Source organism: Lathyrus oleraceus, chromosome 1, assembly GCF_024323335.1.
Source record: "Lathyrus oleraceus cultivar Zhongwan6 chromosome 1, CAAS_Psat_ZW6_1.0, whole genome shotgun sequence".
NCBI lineage: Eukaryota > Viridiplantae > Streptophyta > Magnoliopsida > Fabales > Fabaceae > Lathyrus > Lathyrus oleraceus.
Genome location: NC_066579.1, coordinates 388,522,189 through 388,534,357, shown reverse-complemented (window position 1 = coordinate 388,534,357; position 12,169 = coordinate 388,522,189). Strand labels below are relative to the sequence as shown.

The window sequence follows — 12,169 nt, the reverse complement described above, 5'->3', positions numbered from 1 at the left end:
CCATTGACGACACATCTCTTTTGCAAAGTCTCTTTAGTCAGAATAATCTCATTGTGCATCAACCCTTTTTTGATGTCAATTCCCCAAACACTTGGGAGATTCTGGAATCTGTTATAGCATTCTGAACTGCAGTTTGACCTGGTCACTCTGATGCATTTCCACCATAGTGAATCGGATAATCGGTGTCTTCGTTGTCCAAACTGCAGCATCGTCATGGTTCACATCATGATCCAGACCCAGATATAACCTCCAGACAAACTGTAAAACAATACGAAACGCTTAGATGGAAAATAATTTGGAAGTATTTTTAAATTAAAATATAGTTGGGTAGAATTATTACATCGGCATGTCCAATGTGGTCCAATAGATTGCGATAGACTACAATAGTGTGTTTCAGACACTTGTTGTAGTTCATTCCCCTTACTGACCACCTAAGATAAAAAAGAAGTGAAAAATATTACTTACTGTTAATTATAATATAAAATATAATTAACTAAATTGTAAATGGTAAAGTGTTAGATTTACTTGGTTGCAAACGGGAACACGAATTGGCGCTCATTTATCAGGGCGAGCGACGACATTCTTGACCAACCCCAAGCTTGAAGCAAGTACGCACATGAAAAAAAGTAGAGGTATTCTTTTTTGCAGTTATACACATTGCAATATATAGATGGGCTAGCATAGCTGAGTCCCAACTATAAGTGTTTACCTTATTAATGTTGCGTAATAAAGGTAAATACATTATATTTACATAATTACCTGTACTTTCTGGAAACAAAAAAATACCAAATAAAATCATAATATAACACCAAGCTTTTATTATTTTCTCATACTCGGTTGAATCGTCGGACAATACTATACTGACATAATATAGTTTAAGGTATTTTAAATTTATACCTTTCCCCCTTGCTTGACCGGATGTGTCTCCCTCAGTTTCGTCGTCTAATAAAGGGCACCCAATAATTCATTGCAGATATTGTTGTCTTGGTTAACTCTACCATTCACTGCCTTTCCATCTATACGGAGACCCAACAACATGTACACGCCCTCAAGTGTGACGGTACACTCACCAATCGAAAGGTGAAATGTGTGGGTCTCGGGTCTCCACCTCTCCAACAAAGCTAGAATGAACTTGTAGTCCACCGAGTACAAAACAATTTTGAGTAGATTTCCAAATCCACATCCTCTAATATATGGTTCTATTAAAGGATCGTTCGTGGGATACATATTCATGTACACGACATCTAAACCGCTCCGGATCCTAATAACAAAAAACTAAGAAAATACAATTAGAAGAAGAAATACATAATCAACAAATATAACTCCATAAGAAGTAAGAAAAGCATAGATAACAGATGTATAAGACTAAAAATAGAAAAAGTAAAAAGAGAGAGATAACATACAAATGCCGAGATATTCTCGAGTGTGCATCTGTGTTCATCGCCCATAGTCAACAAAGACATGATTTGATTTTGCAAAGCTTGAGTGTGGTAGAGGAAACAAGTGTGGTAGAAGAATATAATTGAGTATCGATGAAGATTATTTGATATTGTTGATATGAGAGGCTATTTATAGATGAATGAGTGAGTAGGTTTGCAACCTAAGATGAATGGGATTGGTTGCATGCATTGGCAAGAAAAGACAAGGGAATGACAAACTTCAGAAAGCATGTGAGGAATCTCTCTTCTAGGCGCATGTGAAGAATCCACATGCAAGGGAAGAGGCGTTCTTCCTCTTGGCGCCTGCATGTGATTCTTCACATGCAAGGAAGAGGCGCCCTTCCTCTTGGCGCCTTAGTGTAGGACAATGGGAAGGGGTGCCCTTCCTAGTGGTGCCTAAGTCCAAAATTTGTGAAGGGGCGTCCTTCCTTTTGGCGCCCCAGTTACTTTATGGCGCCTAGGGAATGAGCGCCTAGGTGGGAATATTAGGGCACAGGGTTCAGAGATTCCTTGATTCCCTTACGCATGTGTTTTCTTGTCATTCTTTTCTCTACATGTTTGATTCTTTCTACTACATGCATGGTCAAGTCTGTACAGACAACGACCAAGTTATCAATGCAACGACCAAGTTAGCAATGCAACGCTATTTATGCTGTGTAGATGAACAACATAGCAATGCATTCAATTCCATTAAAGTTATCTGCATATTTAATATTTGAACAAAATGTCTTCCACACAACATTAAATGATCAGTGCCCGTGTCAAAGGTGAAATATTTGACCATCAGTGGTTCGATTTTTGTTTTCGAAACACAAAGGTGACTCGGTTTACAATAAATCGACGATTAAATTTTTCACATTTGAAACAAAGAATAGAAAAGAAATTGCAGTGCAGTAATGTGGGCCAAATCATCTACAAAAATACGATTTGGTTTGGAGAAAACCAGGTAAAATTTTATCAGAAGAAGATTCGAGATGATGACGATGTTCATCATATGTTTGTCAGTCACGGACAATCCGGTTACAACGATATAGAGTTGTATATATTACCACATCAACAATAGGTGTATCAGTTCATTGATCAGTCACAAGTGTTTTGTGAGATTGATGACGAACAAGTTGAGGTGAATGTTCCAGACGACGAAGAAGAAGAAGTTGAGATCATGGTTGATTCGATGGTGAACACTGAAGAGGAAGAGGATCCAATACCAGCAAGTCATGTATACTGACCACCCCAACACATGACAAGGTTGAAATGTGGGTTCAGATGAACCTTCAGTAGATGTATGGTACAATCCTTACGTGCAGATGCAAGGATCTTTGAAACAAGGAGACACATTTCGCACAAAAGTGGAATGTGTAAAAGCCATTAAGAAATTCCACATGCAACTATCAGCTGATTTTAGAGTTGACAAAACTGACGCATCGAGGTATAAAGTTTATTGTCCGAATGAGCACTGCCTTTTTAGGTTGTCAGCTTCGTACCGGAAGAGGAGTGAGTCTTGGGAGATTGGATCAATGGATCCAGATCACACATGCATGCTGACAAACCCAATGCAGAATCATCGTAAATTAAGCTTTGAGCTAATATGCGATGAAATATTGTTTGTCATTGGTGACAATCTGTTGTTAAAGGCGAGTACAATAATCTCGCATATTAGGGCAGAGTACGAGTACACTCCATCATATAGGAAGGCATGAATAGCTAAGACAAAAGTTGTTGAAAAAGTTTTTGGCAATTGGGAGGAGTCTTACAAACAACTTCCAAAATACCTGTTGGCTCTAAAACAATATGCTCCTGGGACAATTGTCAAGATGGAAACATTGCCCGCTTATACACCAGATGGTACGTGTGCTGTTGGAAATAGAATATTTCACTGTCTATTTTGGGCGTATCAACCATGTATCATAGGTTTTTATTTCTGTAAACCAATTATACAAATTAATGGTACATGGTTGTACGGAAAATACAAAGGAATGTTACTGATGGCAGTGACACAAGATGGGAACAACAATATTTTTCCAATCGCCTTTGCCCTAGTTGAAGAGGAGACTGCTGAGGGATTGAGTTTTTTCCTAAGAAATCTCCGATTGCACGTTGCACCTCAGCCTAACTTATGTTTGATCTCCGACAGACACCCTTCAATCATCAGTGCATATAATAACATTGATAACGGCTGGCAAAATCCTCCTTCGATGCATGTGTTCTGTATTAGACATATTGCTCAGAATTTCATGCGGGAAATCAAAGATAAGACGTTGTGGAAGAAGGTTGTCAATGCAGGTTACGCATTATCAGAACCTTCTTTCAAACACTACCGCGAGGAAATAAGATTGTCAAATGAAGATGCGGTACGGTGGATCGATAGTATTCCATTGGAGAAGTGGACTAGGGCATACGACAACAGTCAGCGTTGGGGCCACATGACAACAAATCTTGTGGAATCAATGAACTATATCTTCAAAGGCATCTGTAACCTACCAATAACCACTTTAGTGCATGCTACATATTTCAGGCTAGGGGCGTTGTTTGAAACCAGACGCTCAAAATGGAGTTCAGTGTTGCAATCTGGACAATTGTTTAGTGATGCTTCAATGAAATTCATCAAACATGAAGCTGCCAAAGCAAACACACACGTGGTTACGATCTTTGATCGAACTAAAGGTTAGTTTAGTGTTGTCGAGTCCATGGATCACAATGAGGGCATGCCGATGGGACAATACAGAGTCGAACTAGATAAAGGTTGGTGCGACTGTGGAAAGTTCCAAGCCTTTCGTACCCCCTGCTCCCATGTAATTGCGGCATGCTCAAAGGTTCGAAGAGATCCATCTTACTTGCTATCTGAAGTTTACAAAGTCGTCAACCTTTAAAATGTTTATAAAATTAGTTTTTCTGTAGTGGCAAAAGAGGATTATTGTCCAGAATATCAAGGGGACGTCGTCTGACACAACGAAGTTATGCGAAGGAAGAAAAAGGGTCGCCCAAACAGCACCCGAATTCGAACCGAAATGGATACGGCGAACAAAATGGTTAGACTATGTAGTTAATGCCATCAGCCAGGTCACAATCGTAATAATTGTCCTAGTGTTGGAACGAGCACAACCAGATAAATTTACATGTACCTCTATTGCAATATATGAAAAACTAAATTTATTTCATATTAGATGTTTGTGACGAAAGTACCATTACATAAACAGTAATGCAAATAATTATAACAAATACAATACAAGAACTATGCAATTACAACCATCAAAACAATTTTGAACATGTAATGCATCATCCTACGAGCGTTTTGGTCGGTCTTAATATCCACTCATTCGCGCACTTCTCCGTTTTGGTTGAACATGGACATAAGTCATTGTATTCTTCTAATCCGTTCACCCTCTCCAATTTCTCCCTTTAACCAATTGTACAACGCCCGATTAAGACGTTCAAACGTATCTGTGTTCCAAAGTCGAATTTGTATCGGAGCCGCAACGACGAAAAATATTACATCAGCATTTTGTTTCTGAATGAATGCAGACATTATTGAAACAGAGAAAATTGAAATTGATGGTGGTTGAACTAGACAAATTATGGTATTAGGATATGAGTTTGAGTGAAAAATATTATATTCAAGGCGTGGTATTTATAGAGACGGAACATCAATTGTACAAAACACGTGGGCGCTTGAGGGATTGGCGCCCACACAACCAAGCACACATAAATGGCAGATGAATTGGCGTCCACACAACCAAACACACACAGACGCCACTAGCATTGGCGCCTCCTCATGAGGGTCCAATGCAGGCGCCACTAGCATTGGCGCATCCTCATTAGGAGTCCAATGCATGCGTCAATACTATTGGCGCCTCCTCTTCATGCATTGGGGATGCGTCAATTCATCTGGCGCATCCTCTTCAAAATCCGATTATTTTGGTAATTTTTTTGAATAATTGATTATTTTCGATTTTTTTTATAAAAAAATGGTTATTTTAAAAAAAAACCTCTTTTTACTATTATTAAAAAATTTATAATTGTAGAAAAACATCTAATAAAAAATGGATTCAAATTTATACCGATAAACAAAAAAAATATTTGTTGACATTTATCACTAAAAATTTAATACAATTGTGAATATCAAAATTTAAATTATAATAAGGACGCAAAATCTAATAATATTGATTTTTGAGATAAGATATTTGTTAAAATATTTTATTCTCTCCGTTACATATGGATGATTTGATTTAATTGACTATTTCACATCGATTAAAAAATAATAATTAAAAGAGAGAATGATATTTTTATTAAAATATATTTATTATATATTAAAAATAATAAAAATAATATTAATTCAAGAATAAAATTAAAATATATATATTTAAAATTAAAATTTATTATTTATTTTAAAATATTCTTTTAATTCAAATAAATCATTTATTATAGGACGAAGTACATCATTTAATTATTTTTGTGGTTACTTTTAGTATAATCTAGGAGTTGTTTAGGAAATAGATGCATGAAAAATTAGGATTTACTTTTGTTGTTTTATTATGTTTAATAAAGAGTGATTAACTTATTCTTTATTGATTTTAATAGCTAATGAGTGGTTGGAAGACGTCTAAATGGACTTTTATAGGAAATAAATATGGCTTAAAATAGAGGAAATTAATATATGGTTCATATTGGACCACTTGCGTTTACGAGAAGGCGCGTTAATTTGATGATTGTACTAGTACGTTATTTCGTTTGCTTTGTCGTCGACTGCTTGAATTTTGAGACGAAGACACATTATTCTTTCAATAAAGACATACCACTTTCCTTTTATTTTCTTAATCAACCCTTTCCCTTTTTTTTTATAGTGATCATTTCCTTATAAATTACAAGTAGTAACTAATTTTATAATAGTTTTTTTAATTAATTAATTTAGCGGTATTTTAAGAAGAAAAAAAGGTATTAACAGATTAAAAATGATTAAATTGATTTATATTTAAGAGCGTAATATATAAATATTCCTTTGCTTATATTTGAGACAAATAGAATACACTTAATAATTAGCAAGTGACATAAAATAATTTTTATAATTACTATCTTTGCAGTTGAATATGACTCGTTTAAATAAATCATAAAGTTATATATTTATTATTTAAGAGAGAATTATTATGAAGTGTTTGTTACAAAATAATTTATAAAAAAATATGTAATATAATGTGAAAAGTAACATAATTAATTGAAATTTTTAAATATATCTTATGAAAAGGTACCAGAAAAGAATTCAAGTGAATCATAAATTTAAAATTTGAGATAGTATATTTTAAACTTATTCAACTAAATTTGTGGGAGAAAATACAAAGAGAAAATGTATAAGTTGAAAGGTTAAATTTTATGTGTAGTCTTTAGAAAATATTATAAGTTGGTGCAAAAATATTATAAGTGTGTAAAAGAAATATGGTTATTTTTCGGATTGAGAATTAGAAATGGATACTTTGATTCTACGAAAGAATCAGAAATAAAGAGAGTAGGTTAAATGTTGATCTTGAACGGTAGCTCTAGTATCCTTCACGGTGGCGCAAGGTGGACTTGCATAGTTAGCACTCCAACGTCTAAGTCAGTTCAAGATTCAATATGAGTATAGTGAAATTGGATATCAAATATTGTGTACCTTCTGATAGCATGTGAACTGTTTTTATATATTGGGTCGAGTAGAGTGGACTTGAGATGGATTAGGCATTGGTCAACTTAGGCCTTTGGGCGATCCATAATAGTTGCTCCCAAACTTTGTCGGGCACTGAAGGAGTCGGAGGAAGCCTTAAGTATCATTGACGACCTTCACGTCGTGATCTGAGGTGAGATATAATTGAATCGCTTGGGATTCGTTTTAAAAAATGAATGGAGAGCAATCACATTTAATATAGTCTTATCATCGAAACGCTTCATTACTCATTCCTAACATGTGCGATGGCATTACCAGCTAGGGTATGGCACAATTTAGAGAGTACTCGAGTGCACTCGAGTTGGCGTGTATACATGAGTGAAAATTTAGTCGTTGATCTTGTAATTTTTATTCATCATTGGTCTTAATCCTTTAGGTGTCGTTGCTCATAAATAGAGTGAGTTGAATATTTGGAAGTTTTTGCAACATTTTAGCTTTCAAACTTACAGGTACTTTTCCAGAGAAACGTCTTCGTTCCTTTTTCCTGAGAATATCACTTTGAATGATTCAGAGCTTCATTTAAAGCTTTCGCCTCTTTCATTTTTCATGTTTCATCAATCTCCTCTTACCAGGTACCAATCTAACTCCAACTTTACCTTCAGCATTTACTGTTTCTTTAGTTATGATGAGTGATAACATTATTGATTTAATGAGTGATTATGAGGTGGAAATCTCATATGGGTCATCCCTTGATTCTCCTCGCCCTTCTCAAGACACTTCTTCTTCCAAGTCATTAGACGCCCCTATATCAAAAGTTGACGGAATAATAAATCACGTTGAGGTCTTTATGCCTTCTCCTATCTTGTCGGAAGAATAGGTATGGGAAAATTTATAGATAGGGGACCTTGTTAGAGATTTCATTCAGGATCGTCTACAAACGCTAGGTCATGAGCCTAGCAGTGTCGAGGTGTTGGAACATTTGAATATTTGAAGTTGCAAACTATTTGCAAGAGGCGGTGAAATTACATGAATCTACTTCTACCCTCGCGGCTTGCGTGACCGAGCTGAAAGAGGCATTCAATGATGCAGAGGAGCGATATAAGGTTGCTTCTGACTCTGTTAAGTAGAAGGCTCATCAGGTGGACAAGCACCGGAAAACATATGTTCAGGTGACCGAAGCCTTAAAAATCCCTCTAAGATGAAGTGGTTGGTCTGAGGCAAGCACTCCATAATGCTTTTCAGCAGACTATGTGGGATGTGCTCGGAGTCTGAGAACGAGTTGTGGATTAGGCGAGAAAGTTCTTCCTGGTGATGTGATTTTTGTTAAGGTGATGAATCCTTTTAAGTCTGCTCTTGGGGTAACTCAAGGAGGTGGCTCTGGTGCCTCGACCTCAAATGTTTTAGCTTTATTTTCTTTTTATTTGTATTGCTTATTTCCTGCAACATTTCCCAGCATTTTGTTCCTTATGTGTAATAATTTTTGATATTCAATGAAATGTCTTATCTTGATGTTTCAAGTTTTGTACACTAGAGTTTTGCGCCGGCTTTTGCTTTAACATTATCGTTGCATACGAATTGTTGTAACTCCGAGACTTACTCTTTTACCCTAGGGAGTTTCATTTACTTTAGAGTTTAGGTCGGGCTACCTGATCACACTAAAATTTACGTATTTTCGACTCCGATTTCGCATGCATTCTAGTTATTTTATTATCGTTTTGTTGTGTTATTACTGTGTTTTCCTTTGTTTTCAGGTTTTTACCTTAATAGGAGCCCCGATCGAGAAAAGGAGCGAAAAAGAGCCAAAAACCCTAAAAATCAGCATTTTGCTCTTATGGCTTACCCCATGGCGGGCGCCACAGTCCAAGCCATGACGTGTCCAATTCAAACTTCCATCAACTCCCACGTTTTCCCACCACTTCCACTAAGGCGCCCCACTTTGTGCTTGTGGCGGGCGCCATGGCCTTGTGGCGAGCGCCACAAGAGGAAAACGGTTTCCTCTATTTTCAAGTTGAAGGGCATCCAAGTCAATTCCACCTTTTTTATTTGCCTATAAATAGAAACGCGAATTCAGTTTTACAATCACCCAAACTTAGAGTAGACGAAGATCTGAACGTTGGAACAAGGCGAAATCAGAAGCAACTTTGTTTCACTTAGGCATATATTCAGTTTTATAAAGTGGTAATCGCTTCGCATTGGAGTGTTACCACAATTGTGTAATTGAGTCTGTGATAGAGTCTGTATTCGAGTTTGGAGCACTTTGGAAGGAAGTTAATCCTGCCGCCATTTTCTTTTCCGCATTGCAATTTACTCAGCCCTCCGATTGGAGCAGGTTTTTATTACTCGCCTTTACTTTATTTATTTCCCGCGCTCGCTTTTACTTTATTTATTTCTCGCACTCGCCTTTACTTTATTTATTTCTCGCACTCGCCTTTACTTTATTTATTTCCCGCACTCGCTTTAAATTATTTATTTCCCGCACTCGCTTTAAATTATTTATTTTCCGCACTCGCTTTAAATTATTTACTTTCCGCACTCGCACTACTTTTATTTATTTTAATGCACTTTTACTTTACCATGTCTAGCTAAATTTATAAGGCTAGAATGTAAGGATCGTAATTAAACCAGTAATCCGTATAATTGTTCGTAGAAACACTTAAAGGGCTATTTTAACTTTCAAATTAAGTTTTCCCGCACTTCAATTCTGTTGGGTAAGATCGAAAGCCGTCCAACGTCTTTTTAAACTTAATTGTTTTTAACTATTTCAAAAACAGCGAAAGCACTTTGTCTAGTTCATTAGGAGTTTTTAACATCAAAAAGAAAAGAGATTTTGAAACTATTTTCGGACGCGTTTATAAGTTTAGAGTCTGGTTCGTGAGAACCTCTTTTGGTTAAGAAATCCAGGTTATAATACTTTTCAACTTAGTCAAGATACTATATTTCTTAAATATAGGTTTACTACTCTAACGCAATGCACGCCTTTTTATAAGTGACAATAAGAGGGTTTGATTAGGGAGTACAACTCGGTTCTGAATACGCGAAAGCGACAGTTCCCGTTAAATTAGTTCTTTTCAAAGTAGGAAACATTGCCCATAAGTAGTTCTATTAGCAAGTACTTGGATTATCATTTAATTATGTGAATTACATTCGACCCTGTCTTTATTAATTAAATTTATTTTAAAACATTACTTTTCAATTGCACACTACAAAAACACCTATTTTAATTGCCTTTGATAAACACCATAACAATAGATAACGATAGATTGACACTTGGTCTCTGTGGTTCGATAATCTTTTATATTACTCTGACGCGTTCGTACACTTGCGAACATCAAGATTTACAACGCATCAAGTTTTTGGCGCCGTTGTCGGGGACCAATTTCGTCAAATTTCATTTTCCTGGTGTTATATCGTTTAGACTTAGGTTATTTCCCGCCGGTCGATGCGAAGAACTCGCAGTACCGGAAGTTTAAGTTTAGTAAATCCTCTGGCGGAACCTGAACGTTACGCTCGCGCACGTTTATTCTTTCATAGAATTAAGAGAGCTATGGCCGAAGATCAAAACCAAAGACCTCTTAAAGATTTCGCTCAACCATCTAACGAAGAACCTAGTTCTAGTATAGTAAACCCGATCATACCAGCCAATAATTTTGAACTTAAACCATCTCTGTTACAATTAGTGCAACAGAGACAATTCGCGGGTCTCGCTACCGAGAACCCAAACCAACATTTAAAAATATTTCTTCAATTAGCAGATACTTTTAAAACCAATGGAGCTTCTCCTGAGGCAATACGTTTAAGATTATTTCCTTTTTCCATCAGAGATAAAGCCCTATCATGGTTAGATTCCCTTCCACCCAATTCCATTACGACTTGGGATAACCTTAGAGGAGTTTTTCTTGCTAGATATTTTCCCCCGAGTAAGACCGCCGTTCTTCGAAACCATATAACTAGATTTACCCAAAACCAAGGAGAATCGCTGTTCGAAGCTTGGGAGAGATATAAAGAGTTGTTACGAGCATGCCCACATCATGGCTTAGAAAATTGGTTAATCATTCAAACCTTCTATAATGGACTTCATTACAACACAAAGATGACCATCGACGCTGCCACAGGCGGTGCTCTGATGAACAAACCTTACCCTGAAGCTAGTGCCCTCATCGAAGACATGGCTCAAAACCATCAATCATGGGGAGTCGAACGAGCGACAGTTGAGAAGAAGGAAGCCCAAGGAGGAGTGCATGAACTAAGCTCTATAGACATGATGCAGGCTAAAATGGACGCATTAGCCCTCAAAGTCGAGCATATGTACACGAACCCGAATACTGTAGCCGCAGTTTCGTCGAATTGTGAGATATGTGAAACCCAAGGACACCAATCCGCAAAATGCAGTCTATTAAACGAAACCCACTTTGAGCAAGTGAACTACACCCAAGGGAACCCATATTCGAATACCTATAACCCTGGATAGAGGAATCACCCTAACTTCTCCTATAAAAACAATAACCCTATTCAAAATAATGCGCCTCCGAGACCTAGTTATCAAGCCCCAAGATCAAATCAACCTATGCAACCTGTACCACCAAAGCCGAGCCTTGAGAAAATTATGGAAAATTTTATCACCGCTCAAACCCAACAAAACAAGGAGTTCATGAACCAAAACATTCATGTTAACGAATTGATTACTCAGTTAGGAACCAAGATTGACCAAATAGTTACTCATACCAAGATGCTTGAAACACAGATCTCTCAGGTAGCTTTAAACCAAGCCCCTCAGACTACACCTGGAGGATAATTCCCTGGACAACCTCAACAAAATCCGAGAGGACAAGCCAATGCCATTACCCTACGAAGTGGGAACACTTATGATGAGCCACCAAACCCAAGACTGAGTGAACCCGAAACTTCTAAGGAATGCATAAAACCCCCGGACGAAGTAAAGGAACCAGAAGAATCTGAAAACCAAGAAGGTCGAAAGAAAGGATAAGAACCTAAAGATAAAATTTACGTACCGCCCCCGCCATATAAACCACCTATACCATATCCGCAAAGACTCAAACAAACCCATATCAATAAACAGTACCAAAAATTTACTAAAGTT

At 36.9% G+C, this 12,169-nt stretch overlaps 1 non-coding gene across 1 annotated transcript; it reads right to left on the bottom strand.

The window, feature by feature from the left end:
- Window positions 1-10,999: 10,999 nt before the first annotated feature.
- Window positions 11,000-11,106, bottom strand: LOC127116145 (small nucleolar RNA R71). Its single transcript, XR_007801125.1, has one exon. It is a non-coding gene; the product is annotated as a small nucleolar RNA R71 (small nucleolar RNA).
- Between the last annotated feature and the right edge of the window lie 1,063 nt (window positions 11,107-12,169).